Here is a 26914-nt window from a genome sequence, read left to right as displayed (position 1 = left end):
TTGAACTCTGGTATGTCACCCATAATGTTGTGTGCATTTCAATATTTTGAGCAAAACTGTGCTCTTACCCTGCTAATTTAACCTTCACATTCTGCTCTTACTGGTGCAATGTGCAATCAATGAAGACTATCTACCAGGCTGGTCCAATTTAGCCATGAAACCTCCCACACTAAAATGACAGGTGTTTCAGTTTCATTGTCCAACCCCTGTAGTATGTGCCAGGAAACCAACCAACTGAAAATAGCCACATAAATTCACGCATGTTTAAATATCGAACTAGAAGAGTGCAGTGACCTTGCTAATGGCTACAAAAAACCCTTGGATACTCTGCAGTTTGCTGAAGGACATTTATCCAATAATTTGAGAGGTATGCTGTATGTATATATTTGAGCCATAATTCCTCCCTGTGAAAAAAAAAAAAAAAAAGTTTTTGAATTGACCTTAACTAGAATGTCTCATTCAAAGCATGTATATTTCATTTACCTGACAAAGCATGTTCGGTCAGTAGTCATTAATTTATGTTAAAATGTATTGTTGTTCCCTTTAAGTTCAACATTTACTTCCTAAAAATTAAAGAACCAAAACCTAATTTTATGGAGCAGTATGTATTAGGCATTTGCTTTGTAGTTATTTCACATTATTCTTCATTTGTATCTGCAAGATTTCATTACAAACTTTCTGCAACCAAACTGCAGATGAGAGATATGTAAATACTTTAAATTAAAACTGTTTTTCGGGGTTGAACTTGCTTTAGGTTTTAAATGTGAACTGTCAGACTGTCAAGCTCTGTATATGCTCTATTTGTTGGTAAGTGAAATCTGGGTTTATGCAAGCATGTTCAAAAACACACACAAGCCAAAAAAATGCTGAGGAGAAAATAATTTGTAGGTGCACCTCATGAAAATGTACAGTGCAGACCAAAAGTTTGGACACACCTTCTCATTCAAAGAGTTTTCTGTATTTTAATGACTATGAATATTGTAGCTTCACACTGAAGGCATCAAAACTGTTAATTAACACGTGTGGAATTATATACTGAACAAAAAAGTGTGAAACAACTGATAATATGTCTTATATTCTAGGTTCTTCAAAATAGCCACCATTTGCATTGATTACTGCTCTGCACACTCGTGGCATTCTGTTAATGAGCTTCAAGAGGAAATCATCTGAAATGGTTTTCACTTTACAGGTGTGCCCTGTCAGGTTTATTATAAATGGGGCTGGGACCATCAGTTGTGTTATGCAGGAGGTGGATACATTACACAGCTGATAGTCCTATTGAATAGACTGTTAGAATTTGTATTATGGAAAGAAAAAAGCAGCTAAGTAAAGAAAAACAAGTGACCATCATTGCTTTAAGAAATGAAGGTCAGTCAGTCCGAACAATTGGGAAAACTTTGAAAGTTTCCCCAAGTGCAGTCGCAAAAACCATCAAGCGCTACAAAGAAACTGGCTCAAATGAGGACCGCCACAGGAAAGGAAGACCAAGAGTCACCTCTGCTGCGGACAATAAGTTCATCCGAGTCAACAGCCTCAGAAATTGCAGGTTAACAGCAGCTCAGATTAGAGAACAGGTCAATGTCACACAGAGTTCTAGCAGCAGACACATCTCTAGAACAACTGTTAAGAGGAGACTGTGTGAATCAGGCCTTCATGGTAAAATTGCTGCTAGGAAACCACTGCTGAGGACAGGCAACAAGCAGAAGAGACTTGTTTGGGCTAAAGAACACAATGAATGGACATTAGACCAGTGGAAATCTGTGCTTTGGTCTGATGAGTCCAAGTTTGAGATCCTTGGTTCCAACCACCGTGTCTTTGTGTGGCGCAGAAGAGGTGAACGGTTGGACTCTACATGCCTGGTTCCCACCGTGAAGCATGGAGGAGGAGGTGTGATGGTGTGGGGGTGCTTTGCTGGTGGCACTGTTGGGGATTTATTCAAAATTGAAGGCATACTGAACCAGCAAGGCTACCACAGCATCTTGCAGCGGCATGCTATTCCATCTGGTTTGCGTTTAGTTGGACCATCATTTATTTTTCAACAGGACAATGACCCCAAACACACCTCCAGGCTGTGTAAGGGCTATTTGACCAAGAAGGAGAGTGATGGGGTGCTGCGCCAGTTGACCTGGCCTCCACAGTCACCGGACCTGAACCCAATCGAGATGGTTTGGGGTGAGCTGGACCGCAGAGTGAAGGCAAAAGGGCCAACAAGTGCTAAGCATCTCTGGGAACTCCTTCAAGACTGTTGGAAAACCATTTCAGGTGACTACCTCTTGAAGCTCATCAACAGAATGCCAAGAGTTTGTGGAGTAGTAATCAAAGCAAAAGGTGGCTACTTTGAATAACCTAGAATATAAGACATATTTTCAGTTGTTTCACACTTTTTTGTTCAGTATATAATTCCACATTTGTTAATTCATAGTTTTGATGCCTTCAGTTTGAAGCTACAATATTCATAGTCATGAAAATGAAGAAAACTCTTTGAATGAGAAGGTGTCCAAACGTTTGGTCTGTACTGTATGTGAAGAAGATAGCTTTAGAAGCATGTTTATTGGTACTTTGGTATTGCAGTTCTGCATTTTCACTGGGATTTTAATAATTTTATTCTCACAAAACCTTTGCTTTTAAAGGTTAAACATTTATTGCCAAGACAACCTTCCGACACTTATATAGAAACAAAACTAAACAAAAAGAAAGAAAAAACAAAAACACAGACAGGTTTGCAAATAAACAAAGAATGTCCAGAGTAATGGAATAAAAGATGGACTCTCATGCACAGAACTCATACAGTAAACTGTACTGAGTAAAAACACACACAAACCGTTTGAGTGACAAACGCTGGCGCTCAGCAAATTACCAGTGAGATCCATCCCAAGCCGAAGGGGCCAACAGTGAGGATCAATAATAATTTATTGGTAACTTTCTTTTTTAATACTATTTTTTTTTCCAGTCTGTTCTTTGAAGTGTGAAGTGAGGTAGGTGGAAGACAGAATGAAGAAAAGTGAGCGTGCGGCCTTGAAAGTTGATTAAAAACAGGTGCAGTGACAATCGCATCAAATTGATGGAAGCCTTGTGTGAATGTAAGGCTCATATTGTGTTTGTGTGTGTGTGAGAGAGAGAAGAGTGTGTGCCAGTGGCTATTGATTGTTGATCATAATTCTCTAGGTGCAGTCTGGCATCTCCATCACAACAATTTACTGGAGTCTGCCTTGACTTATGGGTTGCAAACTTCTGTCAGCGATAACATGCTCTAAATAACAGAATAGAGAGCTGATAGATGAATGGACATAGCGAGAGATGGAGGGAGAAGTGTTACAAGGGAAAAAAGGAAATCCCTTCCTTGGAAGTTAATTTAAATCTCCAGCATAATCCAGCAAAAACCCAGTGTGAGCTGCAACATTGCTTGGGTCACTGTGAGAGATCCACAGCTTGCTCTGTTGCCAGTCGACCCTCGGCCTTTGCCTTTCTCTTGCATTGCAGCGCTCTCCTTCGACCATTTCCAGAACTGCAGGGATGAAACAGCAGAATCTAAAGCTGCACCACAAGCAGAGGTTTCAGCAGTAACTTTTGTCTAATTATTGCTAAGGAAACACAAAGTCACAATTACATAAATTACAATCCAAAGAGCAAAAGCAGTTCACATAACCTAGAGACTGTCTTTTTTTGTTAGACCTAATTAGAGAACAGAAAAGAGGGAAGTAAAGTGCACGTCAAAGAGCATTACTATTTCAATGCAAAAAGAATGACAGCAGATAAACCTTAGTTTTGTGTATAAAAATACAGGAAATAATAAAAAGGTCAGCTCAACACTGCTTAACAACGATTTGGAGGCTAAAACGGCAAGAGAAGACAATAATTGACCCTGCTTTACAGAAATTTAAGGAACAGAGAAAATTAACTGGAAGTCAATAACAACAATAAAAGAACGATAGCAAAAGCACCAACCCAACAGGAAGAAACATTAAATCTCAAATGAAGAAATAATACAGAATGAAAAAATAAACTAATAAAATAATATTTGGCCTTAATGGAAAGCTGCAGTAAACATTAATATTTCCAGGCCATTTTCTGTTCATCCCAGCATTTCCTGTACATTTATTGCAGAGCTAAACAAAAAAAATTATTCTCACCTATTCTTTTATTGATGTTATGAAAGGATAGTTTAGAACTGTAAGAGATAGTGGTCAAATGATGGGAAAGAAACAAAGTTGTGTCGTCAGCATATGCAAAAATGTAAATATGATTGAGCTAGGTGGTGCAGAAAGAAACTGAATAAAGGTGACTCAAAGATGGAGCCTTGATGTACCCCACATGTGATGTTTGTTAGCTCAGATTCATAATTTACAAATGACACAAATAAGTCCCAATCTGCCAAGTGAGATGTGGACTAATATAGCACAGTAGGAGACAGATCTATTCATTTCTCCCATCAAGCATGTTATAATCAACCATGTTTAACAGATCACTGAGATGTAATGATAGTGAGACAAAGTTCTATACATTGTTGTTAAGACATATGATTTGAAATATTTACCTGTGTAGCCTTAGTACATTGGTGTGATCAAGAACCTGACTTGAAACACATTAATGAGATTTAATAAAAAAAGTGAATTTGTTGAAAAAACCAAGAAGAACAAAAATTATATGAAACAGCCAGACAGAAGAAGCACATACCAAATGCCAACTTAGAGCACAGAGGAATCCGTATCAATTAAAGCATTCTCCCATGGTGAACATGTAGGCATTTGTCTGGCCACCTGATTGGATTAGTAGTGTTTGCGCATTGAGTGGTTGTGGGGTAGGTGGTTTGGTATGTTTTTCTACATAGTACAACTTGTGTGTGATGAATACAGTATCTAGGGCAGCATGATTGGGGCAATATATAGCAAAAGGTCAAGCTGTCAGCAAAACAGGTAAGCTCATGGAGCTTGAAGCTGTGCAGAATACCAAAGATGTTCCACTGGCACGTCTTTGGTATTCTGCAGACGTTGGCGTGTGTGCAGACAGCAGCACTGCTTGTTTTGCAAATTTAAGGTAGGCTTTAATGTGAATTAAATTCTTTCTTTGCCATGTATGTTTATAGGCTCAACAAAAAGAAAATGTATTGACATCCTCCATATGTAAAGGGATATATTGTATGACAGATGTAGCAGACAAAAGCAAGGTAATACATTATCTTTAGAAGTCAGTGACCACTTTTGGCTGTCCACATATAAAAATGATTACTCGCCATTTCTTTCCATTTCATTGAAAAGTTTCTACTATTATCTATCTTGTCATTTTGCTCATAATAGTTCTGACCCACATGCAGAGAAACGCTCAGAAGCGTAAACTGGATAAATGAGGAAGGTTTATTTCCTTAAACAAGTGAAAATGGTCGGCAAAATGCTTATTTTGTTCTGTGGTTCGCTGGAGGGCTTGGATAGTAGAGTTCCAGATGGATTTGCAGTGGCGGACATGTTGATGGACTGTGGAAACCGTTATCTGTTTCTCATCAGCTGGAAACAGAGGTGGTTGATAACCAAGGGATGATTCGAAGGGAGAGCGACCTGTAGCTGAAGAGATATGCGAATTTAAAGCATACTCAACCCACGGTAAGTAAGAACACCACTCAGTGGGATTAGTGGACGTGAAACAGCGTAAAGTGGACTCCAGCTGCTGGTTCATCCTTTCTGTTTGACCATTTGCTTGGGGGTGATACCCTGAAGTCAGAGAAACTTTGGCTCCTAAGGCAATACAACATTGTTTCCACGCATGAAAAACGAACTGTGGCCCACGATCCGATAGAATGTCCTGTGGAATCCCACGCAGTCGAAACATGCTTAGTGAGGAGCCTGGCCGTCTGAAGTGCCGACGGGAGCTTTCTAAGAGGAACGAGATGGCACGCTTTAGAAAAGCGATCTATAATTGTGGGTACAGTGGTCATACCTTGTGAGAGGGGAAGGCCAGTTACAAAATCTAGAGCAATGTGGGACCAAAGCTGGTTAGGAATGCTGAGAGGCAGGAGAAGACCCGAGGGTGGTTGATTGTTAGTCTTGTTTCTGGCACATGAAGTGCAGACTTGAACGAATTCCCTCACATCTGTGTACAGATGGCCACCAGAATCTTCTCAGTACCAATGACGTAATTCTGCTTACTCCAGGATGTGCTGAAAACTTTGCTGTATGAAGCCAATGGATGAGTTTAGAGCGAACACCAGAAGGTACATAGGTACGATTGGGTGGTCCCGTGCCTGGATCGGGTTTGTGTTGCTGAGCCTTGGCTATAATGTCCTCCATCTCCCACCTGAGTGCCCCAACCATCCAACTGGAGGCAGGAGGGGAGCTGGTTCCTTCTCTGAATCATTTACAGCGAACTGTCTGGAGAGAGCATCAGGTTTTGTGTTCTTGGGGCCAGGTCTGAAAGAGATGCACAGATCAAAACGAGAAAAGAACAAGGACCAACAGGACTGACACGGATTTAATTTTTTGGCTCACTGGAGGTAGGCCAGGTTTTTATGATCTGTCCAAAATGGGATGCTCCGCACCCTCAAGCCAGTGATGCCATTCTTCTAAGGCTAATTTGATAGCCAATAGTTCTGTCTCCCACATGATGATTTATTTCTGTGGAACTTAGTCCGTGGGGGAAAAAAAAAATAAAAATAAAAAGCACAAGGGTGAAGTCTTCCATTTTCTGAATTTTGTGACAGCACCACTCTGACCCCAATGTCTGAAGCATCAACCTCCAAAATAAACTGTTTAGAGGAATCTGGGTGCACCAAGATGGGAGCTTGAGAGAACTTCTTCTTTAAAGCCCGGAAAGCGCTGTCAGCTTCCGGTGTCCAGGAGAATGTAACCTTTGTGGAGGTTAATGCAGTAACGGGGGCGGCTGTCAGACTATAGTCATTGATGAAACGTCACCTCTCCGGAAAACATTTCGGGGTTAGGGGAAATGACATCACGAGAGTGAGGAAGCTGCTGAGAGACCGAAGAAGCTATAGCGTCATTTACACTTGAGGAGGACTGAGTGCTTAGGGAGTGTTGTAGCATAGAAGCCATCTGTTGGTTAGTTTGTCGTTGCTGCTCTGCAAGAGAACGAAGAGATGAACCATGAGAATGGATTTGGGTAGCATGTTCTGAAAGAGTTCTTCTGAGTGTTTCTGCAGGGTCTTGTCATTTTGTTCATAATAGTTCTGACCCACATGCAGAGAAACACTCAGAAGCGGAAACTAGATAAATGGGGAAGGTTTATTTGCTTAAACAAGTGAAAATGAGAACTGTTCTGGAACAGAACAGGAAGAAGAATAAGCAAGTGAATCAAAATACTGAAATAAACCAGGGGCAAATAAATCAAAACACTACACTTAATGTGGTAACTGTAACTTAAGTAAAGGCTTACTATGTTGAAGTAATCTAACCGCCAGGGAGGGTGAGGGATTCGGAGTCTGAGCGGTCAGCACAGAAGTTGCTCTGGAACTGTTTGAGAGGCTTGTGAAAGACAGTGTGGAGTTCAGGAAGGTAGTACTTACGTTGGAGGGTGAACAGGTTACGCTTATGCTTTGGTACGGATGTCGGTGAAGTAGGAAGCTGCCAGTTGGTCTTTGTCCGGATGAAGGAAACAGGAATCTTAACCCACGACCACAGGAATCCTTTCTCCAGAAGTTGGTAATCCAATTAAGCAAAACGATGCAGAGAGCGAAGTCTGGCATCAGCAAGGGTTATCCAATGTACAGGTTAACAGCCTGCGAAGGAGCGCATATGAAGGTTACATAGAGCAAAGAACAAGGCAAGGATTAATTGTGGCTTGAGCTTGTACCACTGAAGGCAAACACTCTGACGCTGAAGTGCTGGCAGCCTCCTGCTTAAGTACACCTCCAAGCAATCAGCAGATCAGTCGCACCTGTCACCCAGCACACATGAGAACTGCTGCACCATCTGAGAAGTGAACATGGTAACAAAAGAAAAAGCACACACACACAAAACTCCATATCCTGACATATCTATCCTCTTTCACAGCAGTAAAGTCCACTGTCCTTTTTCTACCATCATCTTTCACTTTAGCCACTTTTATGGACTTTCTCTCTTTCTAATCACTCCAGCCTCCCACACCCACCATCACCCCTCAGCTTTCCCTCCCTTCTTTCCATCCTCCATGTCATAGGGTACCATTGCTAATTAGCCAGTAGTGGTTTTGGACTCTCATTAGCATCTGAGCAAGAGCGAAGGATGCTTTCGTTTTTACTCCGCCCCACCTCTCCACTGCTTCTTTTACACCTTGTTCCCCCATTTTCTATGTCTGTTTCCTGACTTAGTAAAGGCAGAAAGAGCTATCTGTTGATTGGTTACCCTACACTCCAAGTTGTCCTCCTTTTGCCTTTGATATGAATTGGGCCTTTTTGTCCCCACAGAAGAAGAAAGGACATATGCCAGTTTGCCTGTGCTTGATAAACTGCCAGGATCAGCTATTAAAAAAATATGAAAGAGAGAGCAAAGAGAGCAAAGAAAATGTCTCTTGTGGAGTAGTCCCTTTATTGTTTTCATGTATAGCAAGGAGTCATGAATAACAATCAATTTTATTTATGCTTATAAATAAAATGATTCTGTTTCACACTCTATACACATAAGTTTGTTTTTAGTGCGGTGTATTCATGCTATTTAGTAGAATTTTCAGAAGGTAAATGTATGAAGCTGCCATTCACAAATTCTTAAACAATTGGTAAAAAACATTTGTATCATTTATGATTTACTTTTTTTAATTAATCAGAATTTCTAGGAACCTCTTGTTAGTAATCCATGAGTTTGTGCTTCCCTGGTGTACAACTGATGTGACACAATACACAAAAGTTGGTGTACAATTTACAATATAAAGTGTCTTGTTCTAGTAGGTAAAACACAAAACAAAACAACAGTAACAACAAAATTTGAACAAAGACAATTTTGGTTTTCTGTGCATTGTATGCCATATTATCTGAGGAACATGGTTGGTATCATTTTTAGCAACAAGTTTATTAATTTGGAGTTAAATCCCAAGCTACAGAGAAACTATTTTTATAAGATTTGCATTAGTAAAACAGCCTCTAGTGCCGTCTTTATCTTCATCAGTAGGAGGAGTTCCTCACATGGGTATGATGCAGATCATTTAAGCAGCATGGAGAAAGATTGGGTGCTGTTGCAACTTGACATGTTTTGTGTAGAAGAACTGTCCCATTGCCAAAAGTGGATCGCATATAGTATTGACATACACCATACCAACACATCATGTTGATTTTTTTTATTTTTATTATTTTTATCTTTTTATTGTTTTAATTTCATTTGAGATTTTTCCACCTAAGAAAATATTTATTCATTTTAAGGCTTTTTACATTTTGAGCTGAAGTGCCAGTAAATGTACTGTACTTGAAATTTGTTCTCCACCATTTTGTCTCTAGTTTGTAAATTTAACTGCTGAGCTCCTAAATGGTTTCTCGCTGTGAGAATGCACCTGCGTTAGTCGACTTGATAATTGTGATTAATTACAGTAGCATCCACAGGTATTTCTGCCCGTACACACCCACACGCATGCAAACACAAGGGAACACACATAAACAGACAAGCTACATGCTTACAAGGGGTAACTTTGTACAGTGGTCTTGCAGTTACAAAGCACAAACACAAAGCCCAGCATTTGGAGAGATTAAAGCCATTTTATAAAACAAATAATTATATGTGTGCACACAATGGTTTTACACTCGTCTTGTTCTTTCCAATGACTTTTTTTACCGCTTGCATTCTTTTTTCTGTAGGAAGATATTTACAATCCCAATGGTATTTATTTATTAATGGCCATATAGAGAGCCACTCTGCAGCAAAATAATTCAAGGAATCTGTGTGACAGGTGAACATGAATTATAGGATTAATGTAGGGATACATGTACTCTCTGAGACTGCCTTGTCACTAATAAAGAAATTGCTCAATCCCAACAGTTTTTTATGATGCATTGAAGAATAAATTGCACATTCAGAGTTTTACCATTGAAACATATGACACAATAACACTGGTATAAAGGGCTGAGAAGTTTTATTTTTGCATTTAGTTCATTCAGGGTGGCAGGGTAGAAGTAACGCACTTGAAAAAATTTGAAATCGGCTAGATTCATCTTGTTATACCGACAGTGATTTCAAACAACACAACATAACACACAGACACACTGCAAAAACTAAACGATGGAGATAAATGACAGACATGTCGGCACTTTCTAATCAAAAAATTCCTTCTTAAAAGATCTGCAGCAAAACTTAAGGAGTCTTTTCTTCGCAAATGTGATTAACTGTTAAATTTGAGATGTTAGAGATTGCTCCTACCCAGAAACATTTAGATTAGAGTAGGAAATGTACATGAAAGGTCACCAAATAATCTTTATTGATATTTTAACAACCTCAAGGACAAATATTCAAAAAACCCACATGCCAGCACAGTAAATCTAATTCATATTTGATGCATGTGTCGTGATGCAACATTTTGGACTTTGTTGTGGTTTTGTGTTTTGACTTTAATTTGGTTTGCATTCATGTTTGTTTATTTCCTTCTACAGCCTCCTAGTGTTTGTTGTTTTCTCTCCCCTCGATTCTAGTTCCTTTTGTGGTTGCTTTCCTATTTCTTGTTATGGTTTTCTTATTATTATTATTATTATTATTATAGTTTTTTGTCTCCCTGGATCTTCTTGTTTAGTTTCTATAGTTCTAGTTTCTACCTCCTGTTAGGTCAGCTTTAGTTATTGTTTACATCTTGGTTTGTATTTAAGTCCCCACATCCTCTGCCTCATTTCCCTGGTTGGTTCTGTCAGTGTTTGTTTAGTTTTGTTTACTTTGATACTTAGGGTTTCTTTATGTTTTCTTTAGATAGATCTTAGGTTGTGACATTCTCTTGTTCCCTCTAGTTTCTCTGTTTACTTTAGTTAATCATTATCATAGATTCTTATGTTTCTCTGGTTATTTATCTATGTCCATAGCTTCATTTAGATCTGGTTCCCCGATTCCTGTTTATTTAATTCTTTGCTTATAGTTTTGTTTTTGTAGTCATGTTCCCTTTTGTTTTATAGCCTGGTCCTCTTAGCTACCATTCATATTCCCTCAGTTCTCTGCATCCTGGTTCACACCTGTTTTCCATTCTCCTCTGATTACCTGCCTCTGTGTCTCATTTGTTCATACCTCACTCCCCTCTGTTTATAAGCTTTCTGGTTTTGATTGTTCTTCGCTGGTTCCTTCCGTTCACTACCCTCGACTATGTTCTTCGTATTACCATGTTCCTGCAGAGTATACTTTCATGAGGTTTTGGATCTTCAGCTTATTGTTTGTACCTGCAGTGTTTTTGCTTCGTTTTTTGGAAAGCTTTGAAATAAAGAACTGAAGACTTTTACAACATGCTGCTGCCGAGCGCTTGTCTGCACTTTGGTCCGACCCAAAACCCCATTTTGACAGCATAATAAGATTCAGATATATAGTGATGGACTGTTCTGAGCTGAGCCCAGCTAGTAGAGACAGACACGATCGACAACTGTTTCAAAGCTTATTGATCATACGTTCTTTGGAAGTTTATAAAGTATGTAAATAAAGAGTATTTACTGAGCAACCCAACAAATTTCAGCTTTAAAAATCATTCACTGGTGACAACTCCTTTTCCAGACAGTTTCGAAACGTTTTTGTGCAGCATTGCAAGTTAGCTCACACACACACACACACACACACACACACACTCTCTGCTTTCATCATTGGGTCTACTATGTGAAGGGTCTAAGATGAACTCAGCTGTAAAAAATGTGTAGCACTCTGGCAGTTATTGACTGGAAAGTAATCTTCTGAGTTCCCTAAATTTTGAAGTTTTAAAAGAATAAATGAATAAAAAATGAAGAAATGAATAAAATTAGACTCAAACTAATTTAAAAAAAGTTCCTATGGCCAGGATAGTTTGGGCTTGTAAATATGCTAATGTTGACAGACCCATAGCTCTTCCAGCAACTATCACCAGCCTGCTTAGTTTACAAAGACAGCTAATCTAAAAAAAAAAATATATAAAATCTTGTTATGGTATAAATCGGCTCTTCTTGTGTGGGAAGCTGTTCCATCTTATGGCAGGGTACCCAATTTGACCACCACCTATCTTGGGTAACTTAGTTGCTTGCTAAACTCATGCCCTTTATTGATCTACTACTTGTTTTGCAAACACCACCTGGCAACAGGCCAGTCATACACATATAAACATCTCTGTAAAGTTCATATATAGCATGAGTGCAGTGTAGAGTTTGAAAGATGGTTAATTTTTACTAGGATATGTGCAGTTAAATACAACCAAAGAGGGATTATTTATAGCAAAATGTGGCATAATCTTAAAACAATTAAGACAAATAATGTTAAACTGTGTTGTTACAATTATATAGGAGAAATTTGCTTCATCTAGATTTTTCTTTGTCTTTCGCTTGTTGAACAGTTAGATTTTATCTGTAGCAGCTTTCACTGCTTCCACTTTGTGTTTCCTTAAAAAGAACTGCAGCTAGTGCTGTGCACCTGGCAACACGTTCATGTCGATGAACAAACAGGCCGGCAAAAGTATACCTGGGCCTTGACATGACATTCCTTACAGTCTTAGCCAGCAAAAAGGCAGGTCTGTGTAGTTTCTCCAATAGAATACTCTGTTTCCAAAACATACTAAAGTTGCATTATTGATGCCACAGGTATTGCATGTTCAAAGTGAGATTTCCTGTCTGTATTTAGGGGGACTTTTAACAGAGCCAGAGCAAAGGTAGTAAATAAAACAGTCTAGAAAAGACTGTAAACCAAGTTGTATAAGCCGTAGGTCTGATCTCAGGTTTTAGGGTTCAGAAAGATTTACAGTTTAGCCACATCTCATTCTCTAAATATTACTAACAACTAATAGGTGACAGGCTGTGGCAAAACCATGAACAAGTCCTCCCAGTGTCCTTTTGAGTTATTTACAGACCCTGAAAGAGTGGAGTCTAAGCTTTTCAATGATGTCAAACTTGTGGAAATCGAAAAAGAATTGAATAAGATATGACCATTTGAATGTTGGCACTTTCCAAAGTACTTTAAGGAGAAAACAGGCTTCAAAGTTTCGTTAGAATCACCCTGGAAGCTGGGTGGTAACAAAAGCTGATAATTTGAATAACTTTGGATAGCTTGCTGCAACACCTCCCCCTACAATGTTTGTCAACAGAAGCTCATTAAATTCACAGCACTATTTTATGTAAAGATAATTCACAGCACTGCATTACAATGTTTGTGTGCATTTAACAAACATCTTTCAACTGTCCAAAAAAATACAACACCTAATGTAACACACACACAAGAAAAACTAAGTAAAAAACTTAACTTAAAACACTTAACATTTACAAAATTGAGAAATGTCAACTGTCAAAGTTTTTTTTTTTTGGAAGAACTGAAGTGTTTTATGGGCCATTTTAAAATACAAAGAAATCCAACCAATCTTCCAGGTTGCAGCAATCGATCACTTAATAGTTGGGACAATAAGACAGCAGTTTGGGGGTTGGTGATCAATGTGTGTGTCTGATCAGAATGCATGTATAAATAGAGCTATGGGCCAATAGTTTACACCTTTTGAATAGGTGTTAATATACAAGAGGCTGGCACTCCAGATCTATACCCATCAAATGTTATGTCTGGAAACCTCTTGACTTTAAGGAACCCAGGAAGAGAAATGGGCAATAACTTGATTTTGATCATGTCACAAATGTGATTTTTATTTACAAGTGAGCAACTCTCGCACATAACAATTTACCAAAAGGTCAATGTCATAGTGTCACCCCATCACCCTCTTCTGTGTGCTCTTCTGTGTTCTGGTTTTTGGTGCTCGGCAGAACTCTGTGTGGTTGCTTATGGCTGATAAAAAGGGGATCATGTGGCCGCTGGTTCTTTTTCCTTAAGCTGGGTCTTGCACTGTTCTCATCAAAGTGTCTGATGATGTCAGTGAATGTGGCTTTAAAAATTCTGAACAGGGGAAAGTAAGGAATTATGTCTCTTAGCTTTTAATATTTTACTGGTCAGGTTTTGTGAACTTGTCCGCTTCGCTGAAAATACATGATTTATTTTCAATATGATGCATCATAATAGTTTTTTTTAAGTTGTCAAACTAACACCATGAGAAAGCGAAAGGTGTTCCTGCAGACATCGAACCCCCCGATCAAATAAGTTATCCTGGTGTGTCTTCTTGGTTCATGTTGTCATCTCTGAAGTCTCTAGCTGGTTTGCTTCAAGATGTCCGATGATTCTCATGTCCTGCAACTCCTTTTCTGCTGCTAGCGAATCCATCCGTATGTTGTACATGAACTCTGGAGAAGGTTTGCCAATAGAGGACTGTGTCACAAGTGCAGAATTCTTCTTTCTTCTCCCGTGGCATTGACAGTCAATGTTACGATTCTTCTCCATTTCGCTATCTCTATCTTCTTCAAATGTTGTGATGGCAAAAGCTTCTGATGTCTTACGTTCTAGCTACGTCTTGAAGAAATTTTTCAAATAGCACCTGCTTTAAGTAGCTATGTTCTTACTTCAAGCATGCAGCTTATTGACTGACACACATAACAAAAGCCGGCGCAGGAGCCAAACAAAGCCGCTATATAAATGAGCTATGGGTTCAGTGTTGCCAGGTGTACGATAATTATCGTATTTGTATGATAATTTTGCTCTCTGTACGGTGTACGATCAATATTCCTAAAAAAGGCCAAATGTACGATAATTATCGTATTTGTATGATGATTTTGCTCTCTGTATGGTACGATCAATATTCCTAAAAAAGGCCAAATGTACGATAATTTGACCATTCCATGAATGTGTGGTTGTAATCAGTTGTCATCAGCCTATCGCCAAAGTCTGTCGGAGTTTTTTTGTGAACCCTGAAGGCATCCGGACACAGATGCTGGAAATTCCAGCCAATCATGCTTTTATAAATGTGACCTACGAGTAACGTAATGCGTTGGCCTCAGAACAACGGCCATGATTGGCTCAATAGCCCCCTGCGCCCGCCCATGATTGAGGAAAATTAAAAAAGAAAAGAAGAAGAAGCAGAGCCCGGCACTGTGGGACTGCAGATGTTGATAAATCCATTCCGTACTGACCCCACAAAGCTGCGAGTGCCTGTTAGACGCTATTCAACACATCAATAGACTTGTTATTTTGGTTATGACGAGTGTACGATAATTTCCCTCAAAATACGATAATTTTATGTCTCTAGTACGATAATCCTACATTTCTCACATGGTAACACTATGGGTTTGCCCTCCCCGTTATGCAGATGGGTTTTACACTGAAAACTGGCCAAGTTTAAACACAAAATTTTACAGTTTTAAAACCTCCGAAACTGTCATTTGGAGCATCAAGTGGTTACTTCATAACTTCAACTTGAACATTTCGCAATAAAACGTAAATCACTCTTTTCTCAGAAATGTGCAACATTTTCTATCAGAGTTTTAACTTGTAGTTCTGACTATTCTCCTTTGATAGAAAAGTAAGGAATTGCAAATGAGGCTGCCTATCTGTGTTGCAACTGGTAACAGTTTTTTTCTTGGAGAAACTACATTGCTTCTTACCAGGTACTGGGTACAATTTCCCTCCAATAAAATTTATGTTAGGCTGATTGATGCTCTCAGTACACCGATTTGCAGTATTATTGTGCAACTTGGGGTTCAACATCTTGCCTATAGACACATCGACACGTGGACCCAGAAAGCTGAAATCAAACTCCCAGACTTCTGATTGCCAGACACCCAGTCCTGCTCATCCTCCATGCTGGAGCAGCACAACATACCAAAACATAATTGCCATCGCAATATCAGTGCATGCAATATCCCAATCTCCATTTCTTAAATGATACAATATAGTCTCAGAAATTCATGCCTTACATATCAGTGGCGATTTCTCTAAGACTGCAAGGGAAGCTCAGCTTCCCCTAAAATGTCTAAAAATAAGTTATTAAATATATACTGTTGTGTGTACATGTCATTGACTAAATATGCGCTACAACGCGCTGAACACTTGTTCAGAATCAGCTTCTTATCACTGGTAACGACGCGGCTTTCCGCTCACTCATTCCCCCAGCTTCACAGTGCTTTAAATAGTGAGTTTAATAGCGAAGCAAAAATGCTGGTCTTTGTCCCGCCCATTGGACCCTCAGCATCTCTGGGGATCTACGGGGCAGTGGGCTGGCCTCAGCTGACCCGAACGCTCAGCTTCTGCATGATGATTGGATGATCTGTCTGAGGCTGAATTTGACAGCAAAATTGGCGAATCAGCGATCTTGAAATTGTGCTTCCCCTCCTTGAAAGACCAGCATCCCCCACTGTTAAATATTGAAAATATATTTGGCCAGCTGGATGGAATCTATCGGCCTTTAATGTCCATATCTGAAATAGATGTTTACTGGGTTGTAATCGTAAAGGAAAAATAACTCAAAAAAACAGGCTAATCAATATTAACATAATAATTTTCAGGTATAGTACCACAGTTACACAGCCTTATGACTTCCTGCAGCCCTACTCTGCACCCTGGGTAAAAGCATTTATAATTCGGAAAGAGAGGGTTAGAGTAAAAGGTCGATGGAAAAATGTTCTTTCTCTTTATGAACATACTGTTGCTTAGCAAGATTCGTTGTCGTTACACAGCAACATAGTTAAGGCATTCATATTCCACCATCCTGTATCATGCAAAGACTGAGTCTCTGTATGAAACAATGTTGCTATAGCAGACTATTACAGGGTGTCCCTTGCCTCTCATCCACTGACCAGTTGCCCATAAAATGTTTAGCAGTGTTGGCCAACATTATTCTATTTTCTGTAAGATCATCAAATTAAAAATAAATGTCTACTGTGTATGAATAAATGAGCTTCAGAGACTAAGATTGAGAATTGTATGGCTTTGCTCTTAAAAATAAACCAAGCTATTGTAGCTAGACCTGAGAATAAACCAGCTAGCTTTACATGACACAGGAAGGATGGCTTCTGGCAAACATGCAGTTAGACAGCAACATAAAAGTAAGCAGTTCATGCTCATAAAACACATAACTAACATGGTCTTATAGTAAACTGATGAGGTCAGAGGCTTGTAGAGGAGCGGTGGAGGCTAACCGTCCAAGTTGGCACATTCCTGAATATAAACTAGCAGAGAGATAGCCATACTGCAGTGTGTCTGGTCTGGGCTGCGTGCCAGGTGAGCTCTCTCACATGTGACGCAGTGTTAACATTAGTTGCCAACTTTCTGTTTATGTCTGTTGGTGTGCGTTGATCACTGGTTGTATATACATCAGTGCGCCCACACTTTAATGCATGTTTAAGGCACACAGTACATGGGCTGCAAGCCATGTGAATATCACAGGAAGAATTTATTTGCCAGGTTTCTGGAGTTAATTAGCTCCAAGAGCCTAAAGGTAGAACAACGGAGTGCACTGCTACCTGCAAACATCAAATGCCTCTTTTCTCTGTGCTTTGTTTTCTTTCGTCATCTTGCACTGCCCCTCTTTCTTTTACCTGGCCATAACATCAACACATCCCACATTAATGCTTTAAATGGTGTTGTGTCCTTGCCAGACTATAAAGGATATAATGACTGACCAAGGATGGAGACGTTGTTAATCAATAGATTAATGTGGTTTATTGTGTGTTTTTTTTTACATCAGTAGTAAAGTTTACCATGTCTGCATATGCTAAAAGAAGATAAGCAGCAATACATTTACTGCTACTTTGAAGTAAAACTTTAAATTAGACAGCATGTCTTATATGGGATATGGAAAAAAATGCATTGGCACAGATTTTTATATAAAACCTGCAAATTGGTTGACAAAGTAATCTCTACTGTACTTCCCTTTTCATTATTTTCTTCTCATATCCCCTGCTTGAGCCTCAATTTCCTCAATTAGCTTTCCATTTTTACCCCACACCTTTTCTCCTGATATTTTTCTATTGCTCATCCCTGCTTTCCTTATCCCTGTCTCTTTCTGTTGTTCTTTCTGTCGTCTCCCGACATCATTGCAAACATTCACACCCTATTGTTCTCATCGGAAATTCCGTATTTACTGTCTGAGCTATTGGTATTATCCAAAATATGTTTACCAGTCTTTGCTGACCAAGCATGTTCATCTCAATGTGTGTTTGTGTGAGTGTATACATTTTAAGTTAAGAAGACAGTCTACATTTCTTCCAATGTCAGATAAGGACAAGGTCATGTGGCAATGAACCTCATAATATTGTATGGATGTCAGGCTGTGGAGACCTGTTACTGCATCAGTAGCACAATCAAACACTTCTGAGCCTTGTCTTTCTTCCTGACATTTGGGGTCCAAGATTATGAATGTCATAATCTGCGGGTGTTAGGTGTTTCTGAGTTTCATTTTATGATTCCATTTCCTAATTTTCTTGTTTGTTTTGTTAGATGCCTTATCAGTTCATTCTTTTGTGCTTAGTTCAGTTTATTCTTCTGCTTTGCTTTAGTATATTCTGAGGTTTCCTCTGTGTGTTCCCCCATTTGTCTCTGCTAATTCTTTCTCTACCTCAGCTCCCTGCTTTAATTCTCCTCAGCTGTTGCTCATTCTTACCTGATTGCCCTCACCTGCCTGTTCTCCCTTTCTCTTCACACTCTCTCTGTATATACTGTTTCATTTTCATTGTTTCTTTGCTGAGATCTTCTGTTACCCTGCTCCATACCTTATGATCCTCTGCATCAGGATTCGGCTAGTGGCCTGTTTCAAGTTCTATTCCTCCAAGTTTTTGATATTTATTTAGTAAACCTTTCACTCACAATTTGGCTCCCGAGTTCCTGTCTGCACTTTGGTCTATCAACTCCATGCTTTGTGTCAGTAAAGTTGTCCGAGCTACCGCTACCTGTTGGCGGTCAGACGTCTTGGAGTTCCTCCGGTCCTTGGTCCCCAGAAGCGATCACACACTCTATCTAACACTGACTCTTAAATGAATGACTCTCAAACAGTTTCTAACTTTCAGCTCCTTTAATCTAAATTAGGCACAGGAATGATTATAGAGATCAGCGCTGAGGCTCCTGTCTCGGACCGTCGCAGTCTGTAAAAGGATGACGAAGAGCTCCGAAAGAAGGTCACATGTAGTTTTATATCTGGCACTCCAATGCAATGGATGTGCCCTCCCTCAGTGATTATCAGTAGACTATGTGTCACCATTGTGGTGTCTATCTGGTAGGTTGTGTAGTAGCGGGTGTCCATCCTTAATCTAAGTGTGCTAGGGCCATCTATTCAAACCAGAAACCAGCTGCTCCACTATTAAACCCAGTGCCCCAGCGTCCGGTCATTCATGATGAACCTTGGGCGATTTGTCCTTGTACTGTGTGTCGATGAGCATTCTAATCCTATTCTAACAAAAGGAAAACATTAAAACTTATGCTTTATATCACCATCGTATAAATGGGAAAAGCAGCTATGAGTCATATTAAGAAAGGTTATTCCTAACAAAGTGTTGTTGCATATGGCAGACAAATGACTCTTCAGAAAGTTTAGACATTCTTACCACCCAAAATAAAGGAACCACACTAGATTTCAACTGATGAGTTATAGTTCAAACAATTTTTGATTGTCCACATTGATGGTATTCAATTCAAATTCAAAAATGCTTTACTCATCCCAAAGGGAAATTAAATGTTGTTGTTGGTCATATTAAAAAGGTTTTTTCAAACAGTCGTTTTAGATGCTGATCGCTGTGGGCAGGAAGGATCTTCTATAGCGGTCTGTTTTACAGCAGATCTGAAGAAGCCTCTGACTGAAGACGCTCTGTTGTAGGACAGTCTCATGAAGAGGATGCTCAGGGTTCTCCATAATGTTCTTCATTTTATTTAGAATCTTTCTTTCCACAATGATATCCAGAGGTTCCAGAGGAGTCCCCAGGACACAGTCAGCCTTCTTTATCAGCTTGTTGAGCTTTTTTAAGCCATGGGCTCTGAAGCAGCTACCCTAGCAGATGATTGCAGAAGAGATCACACTCTCCACAACAGACTGATAGAAGATATGCAGCATCTTGCTACAAACACCGAAGGACCTAAGCTTCCTCAAGAAGGACAGTCTGCTCTGTCTCTTCTTGTAGACAGCTTCACAGTTTCATCTCTACTCCAGTCTTTTGTCCAGGTGAACACCGAGGTGTTTATACACCTCCACCACCTCCGCTTCTTCTCCCATGATGGAAATAGTGTTTGACATTTTCCTTCTTCTATTGAAATCTACAGTCATCTCCTTTGTTTTATTTATGTTCAATATGAGATTATTGTTTCCACACCATGCCACAAAGCGGTCCAAGAGGCTTCCTGTACTCAGCTTATGGTCCATCTCTGAACCACCCCATGACTCCAGAATCATCTGAGTATTTCTGCAGATGACAGGAGTCTGTCTGGAAGTCTGAGGTGTACAGAGTAAAAAATGAATCGTGAGAGTATAGTCCCCTGTGGTGCTCCTGTGCTGCTGACTACCTGGTTAGACACACAACCTTTCAGTCTCACAACCTGTGATCTGTTTGTCTGGTTGTCTTTGATCCAGGAGATTATTTAATCAGAATCAGCTTTATTGCCAAGTTTGTACATACAAACAAAGAATTTGACTCTGGTACACTTGCTCTTTGGTTTTGTTCTTGCATTACATAATATACATATTTACAATGTACAATATACACATATATAATAAATAGGTGCATTTGCAACATCTGTATGCTGTTGTTTTGTACTCTATTGAATGTTCAACAGAGAAACAGCCTGGGGGAAGAAACTGTCTCTGTGGCGGCTGGTTTTAGTGAACAGTAGCGGCGGCCTGAAGGTAAAACTCTAAACAGTTTATGTGCAGGGTGTGTGGGGTCTGCAGAGGTTTTAGCTGCTCTTTTCCTAACCTTAGACTTGTATACATCCTGGATGAAGGGAAGGTCAACCTTGATTATTCTCTCTGCATTCCTGATTATTCGTTGCAGTCTGGACCTGTTCTGTTTTGTGGATGAGCCAAACCACACTGAGACGGATGAAGCCAGGACAGACTGCATGATGGCAGTGTAGAAGATGACCTGACGTCCTGACGTCCTGTGGAAGGTTGAACTTCTTGAGTTGCCTCAGGAAGTACAGTCTGTGCTGGGCCTTCTTTCGAACAGTGTCTATGTGTGAAGACCATCTCAGGTCCTCAGAGATGGTGGTTCCTAAGAATCTGAAGTGGTCCACGGCCGATACAGTGTTGTTGAGGATGGTGACGGGGGTGTATGGGGGTGGTGTTCTCCGAAAGTCCAACACCATTTCAATAGTCTTGAGTGGGTTGAGTTCAAGGTAGTTCTGACCGCACCAGTGGACCAGCCGATCCACCTGCTGTCTGTATGCAGACTCATCACCGTCCTGGATCAGTCCAATGACAGTGGTGTCATCTGCGAACTTCAGGGGTTTTATGGACGAGTCCGCTGAGGTGCAGTCATTTGTTTACAGGGACGAGTGGGGTAGAACACACCCCTGGGGGGCACCAGTACATATTGATCTGGTTCGGGAGAAGGTGCTCCCCAGTCTCACCTGCTGCTGTCGGTCCATCAGGAAGCTGTTGATCCACTGACAGGTGGAGGCTGGGACATTGAGCTGGGTGAGCTTCTGGTGGAGGATGTCTGGTATGATGGTGTTGAAGGCCGAGCTGAAGTCTACAAACAGGATCCTGGCGTATGTCCCTGGGTGGCCGAGGTGTTGCAGGATGAAGTGTAGACCTAAGTTGACAGCATCATCTGCTGACCTGTTTGCTCGGTAAGCAAACTGCAGGGGGTCCAGCAGGGGACCTGTGAGGTATTTCTGGTGCTTCAACACCAGCCGCTCAAAGGATTTCATGACCACAGACGTCAGGGCTACAGGCCTGTAGTCATTTAATCCTAGGATGGTGGGTTTCTTGGGTACCGGGATGATGGATCGTTTGAGGCAGGAGGGGACCTCACACTTCTCCAGTGATTTGTTGAAGATCCGGGTGAAGATCGGAGCGAGTTGTTTTGCACAGGCTTTCAGGCATGATGGGGAGACGTTGTCAAGTCCTCCAGCTTACTTTGTTTTCATGCGCTGAAAGAGCCTGTTTACCTCTTCCTCGGAGATCTTTAGTGCAGGCAGTGGATCTGAAGGTAGGGGGTTGGTTACTTTATGGGAGGAATTTGTTCCTGAATGGGATGTGGAGGAGATGGTTCAAAAACAGTCCAGTCTGTGCTTTCAAAGCAGGCCTGTAGCGTTTGCTTTGATTCCTCAGTCCACTTCTTAACACTATAAACCGCGGGTTTGGAAGATCTTAGTCTCTGTCTGTAGGTTGGGATGAGGTGGATAAGAGAATGTTCCGAAAAACCCCGAGCAGCCCTGGTAACAGCATGATATGAATCCTTTAGAGCTGTGTAACAATGGTCCTCTTTTGCGGAGCTTTACCAGCGTGCCAGCACGCTTTCCCCTCCGACGCTTTTGCCGCAGTATCACCCGTATAGTGCTGCAGCTCCGCTTGCCAGGAGCTCAGTGAACCTCGGATCAGTTAAAGGTGGTGAAAAAATTCCAAGAGACTACTCTCTGATGTTGAGAAGTTCCTCTCTACTGAATGAGACCACAGAATTGTGTCCCGAGACCACAGTACTGTGGCTCAAAAAACATAAAAACACAAAATACAAAAACAAAGAGAGAGCAAAGCTCCAATGCTGCCATCGTCGGCACCATCTTGGCCATCTTAGCAATTGAGGCCTCCACCTTAGTGGAAACTTCAGTCTTCTGGAGTTTCTGACAAAGCAAATCAGGCTGAATTGTGTTAAATGCACTGGAGAGATCATAGAACATGATCCTCACAGGTCTGTTTGCTTTTTCCAGATGACAGTGGGTTTGTTGAAGCAGATGTATTATGGCATCTTCAACTCCAACTCAACCACGACAAGTTGCTGTATAAATTGCTGTCCATGTTGTTTCTGCTCTTAGCATGATGTTGTGATGAATGACATGAAGCATAGCAATATATGGACTAACTGCCAAAAATGAACAAAAAGGTATACAAGAAAACAAAAGCATTGAGAAACCTTGTATTACTAAGCTGTATCATCAATGTTATTGAAGCTTATTTTGTTTCCGCAGCAGTGCTTGCATATACACTCATGATGTTGTGAGACCAAAAAAGTAGTGTCAGTCATTTGCAGTCTGAATATGACCGTCAATATGCGGGCCCCACTGGGACTTACGTTTTCTGTCAGTACTTGAAGAGACAACTAAAACACAGAGAGGCCTTATTTTTATTGGGGCCATGATCTGTGAAAACTGAAGGCAGCTGAAAGTAATAATAATAATAATAATAATAATAATCATCGCATGTATTTTTTTATGTATTGTTCTTTAGTATTCTTTATTTTACTGTTTATCGTTTATGTTGGGTACTGTTTTTACAAATGTGATTTAATCATTTTACCTTTCTACTTATACGATATACATATTTCCAGCATTCTCTTGTCAGTCTAATCAACATGATTGTGTTTCCACAGTCTCTCATTCTTTATAATCAATTAATTTCTAACACTTTTAATTCTTCATGGTTTTATTACCAGTAACTGAGTTATCTGGGCTTGATACACCTGTGGTACCTCTAAGGAAAGCAGCAGCTGAAACAGATGTTGTCTCAGTTGTGAACTACTCTTGACAATTCAATGCCCCGGTGAGGTGGCCAGAGTGGCAGATGTCACGTAGAGTGGAATGACGGTGCCCAGCAATTTTTGATGACCACTCTATTCTGTCTGCTTTAATAAATCTGGTATAACACACAGGTATGCAGTTTGTCAGCAGGTTCTTGATGCAAGTTATGTGGAAACTTGCCAAAAGCTTTCTATCCAGTTTGTACTATCTGAACATTCTTAGGAGGTGTAGCCGTCAATGGACCTCCTTGAGAACTGTGAAATTTATAGACCAGGTGAGATGTGCTGAGATGAGGGCTCATAGGGTCCAAGCCTCGTAGGGTCCAAGCTAAAGACATTCAATTTTTCTTTGTTAAATTAAGCCTAAGGATGATGATTTGACTTTGTAACGTAAAGTAATTTTGTTTTTAGGCAGCCTAGAAGATGTGCAGACATTGAGAATGTTAAATTTCAGTCATTAGAGACTTGTACTGACTTGTGATTGTACTTTGACTTGGCAAAAAATTATACAAATCTGGATGACGGCACCAAATTCCTAAATTTGTGAACTGTCTCTACAGTCCACACAGAATGGGGTGAGGTCAGCAATATTCTTCCTGTAGGCCGAGGGCGATTTGTCTGAGGGTCCTTAATTCAGAGCAAACCATTGTAACCACCTATCCAAACATGCTAGTGATCAGATACACAGATCTTTATCTTTTGACAATGAAAAAGGCACTCCATTCCCTTTTTACTGAAAATTTAGTCAATAAATGCTTTTTTGTTAATTACCTTTTAGGCTTCAGGGGCCTAAATCTATTAATGAGATAAATTTGATCCAGAGAGATTATTTTCCTTTCTTTCAGTAGATCAAAGTTTACAAAGTGTGGGGTGCACTTTGGGAAACCCTGTTTGTCCACACAATATTTGACAGATGTTCAATATGTGGAATGCATGCGGACCTTTGTTATTCTTGGATGACTTTCAAATAAGGTGCCAGTTTGCTATAGGAGTCTGGCAGAGCCTCCACTGGCACTGGAAGCAGAAAAATACTACAAGCTATAAAGACAAGTAGACTGATTGTCTCAGCTTTATGCAGTGCTTTAAGTATCATCCACAGCTGCACATCTAAAAAATAAAAAGTTGAGTAACACCTATACAAGTAGTAATCAGCTTTAATTGGTTGACTGTGCAATGTACATAAACTCACATTACAAGGTTCAGACACAGTATGTTAGAATGTATTCTTGTTTGTTGGTTTCAGACACCGAAAATGCAAAAAAACAACAAAAAAAACCACAAATCGTAGTTAATCTTTTCTTTCAATCGATGGAGTAACAGCTCCAACCTCGAACAGGCTTGTTTAGGACTGTCAGAAAGGGTGAGGTATGGAGAGAGGAGGGCAGAATGAATTGCTTGGCATTTATCCAAGGATTTTGGAGTAGCCCAGCAGCAGAGAGCCAGTGGCGAATGTTTCATTAATGAAATGGAATTGATTGAAAGCCTGTTAATGATGTGTAATCCTCTAAAAGTGATTTGTTTTTAAATGAGATTACACCTGGTATTCTTTTTTCCCTTTAGTGTGAATTTAAAAGCAGCAGGCAACAGCTTTCAGTACACTCAATGAAAGAAAGTAGAGCTAAAAAATAAATAAATAAAGGCAAATTCCCTCCAAGACAGAGCTCAAATTCAATACAGATGCCTGGTGCGTTTAATGTCAAAATCACTGTAAATACCATTTGAGAGCTATGCTTTTTGAAACATCAAAACATCAAAAAGTGAATGATTCAGCTACAGTTGGAGACCTGCCTGAGCTCTCAGGGTCTGACTTTAATCTTAACACTGCCTCTTCACGCAAAAGATGGCTTGAGCTAGAAAACATCCACAGAATATTTTGTTTTTTGCCACTACCCAAGGCTTCTGCACCATTTTATTCACTTATCCTTAAAATCTTAGTATTTTGTTGAATTTCTGAAGGTGTTCAACCTTTTCTGAAATGTATGGCCATAAGAAAGTTAGTGAAATAATCTAACACAACAATCAGTGGCCAGGTGCTTTTGCACAGACAACTGCATTCTTGCACCCACACAGAGAAACACAGCCCAGTCTTGGTGGCGCTTTTACTGCAGGATGTCCATAAAACCAAAGTATTGATTGTTGCAGAGGTGGGCAGAAATCTTTGAAATGGCTGAATTGGGCGTCTGATAATGGGATCTCTCTTTTTTTCGTTCAGCAGAATGGCTTCCAGCGTTTTTCTGCACAGCTCCATCACAACTCATTCTGCTTTTGACTCTCCAAGATGCTCTCCAAGGCCTCCCGGAAAACTGAACAAACCCCACTGCTGCTTTAGAGTGGATCTGAAGACTCAGATCAAAACAAGACGAGGCCACAAGTCAAGTGGAGAATGAATTTGCACGGTATGTCAGTGCAATTGTCTTGAGGCAGGTTTAAGGCTGTTAGATTTCTACAATTCCCTGCTCCACTCAGTGGAGGACTCTTAACAGTTGTCTAAATGGTGCTTATAGTTTTCTACAGAGCCTTGAAAATGTATTCATACTCATTTTTTCCACATCTTGTCTCTTTACAACCACAAACTTCCATGTACTTTATTGTGATTTTATGTGATATACCAAAATGTGATCTCAGTAAAAATTATGCTGTGACCACCTCAGAGGATTGTACAGGACATAATTGGTTAATAAATCATGTTTCTCTAGGTTGATGGTGTGTTCAGGATGATGATCACTTTTCCTCCACATATAAATGTTTGCTTTTAGGCCAAAGAATGATCTTTTCTCAACTAAGCAGAGTATTATGTTCAACATGTTCACTGTGTCCACAGCAAGGAAACTGCAAGCAAAGTAGAAATTGGATTTCCTTTGTTTACTTTCTTCACAAAGATTTTTTCTTGTCCCTAATTCAATAAAGGTCCGGTCTTTGAAATGCAGAACTTACAGTTGTAGGGACCCACAGCCATGGTTACTACATGAAAGATGCGGTACAAACTTTTCTGGAACTTTCAAAATAAATTGCATTAATCTACTTCCGGCACAGCCAGGAAACGGGGTGACTGCGGACTTCCTGTGACGTCACTGTCCAAATAAAAACACCGCTCTTGCTACATCCTGCCTGTTCCATCCGGACTTTGCTGCGAGGCTGGCCGGAGAGACAGCGTGCTAATGTCTCTTTGCCGGCAAACAGACATAACTCTTCAACTGGATCTGAGTGTCATACGATCATAGATTATATGCACTGAGTTAAGTACAAATTAATCACTGTTCGTGTATCCGGTAGATTCATTCATAACTG

General features: G+C 40.1%; 2 long non-coding RNA genes across 2 annotated transcripts; one reads left to right on the top strand and one right to left on the bottom strand.

Annotated features, from left to right (window-relative positions):
* The first annotated feature begins 234 nt into the window (after nucleotides 1–234).
* Nucleotides 235–26325, top strand: LOC124868776. Its single transcript, XR_007038381.1, has 2 exons — nucleotides 235–367; nucleotides 25842–26325. It is a non-coding gene; the product is annotated as an uncharacterized LOC124868776 (long non-coding RNA).
* On the bottom strand, nucleotides 3984–7796 carry LOC124868775. The gene is made up of 2 exons (XR_007038380.1): nucleotides 7508–7796; nucleotides 3984–7063 (listed from the first exon to the last, which is right to left on the bottom strand). It is a non-coding gene; the product is annotated as an uncharacterized LOC124868775 (long non-coding RNA).
* Nucleotides 26326–26914: the final 589 nt, after the last annotated feature.

The sequence above is a fragment of the Girardinichthys multiradiatus genome, chromosome 5 (assembly GCF_021462225.1).
Source record: "Girardinichthys multiradiatus isolate DD_20200921_A chromosome 5, DD_fGirMul_XY1, whole genome shotgun sequence".
Classification (NCBI taxonomy): Eukaryota; Metazoa; Chordata; class Actinopteri; order Cyprinodontiformes; family Goodeidae; genus Girardinichthys; species Girardinichthys multiradiatus.
This window is presented reverse-complemented; position numbering and strand designations above follow the sequence as displayed.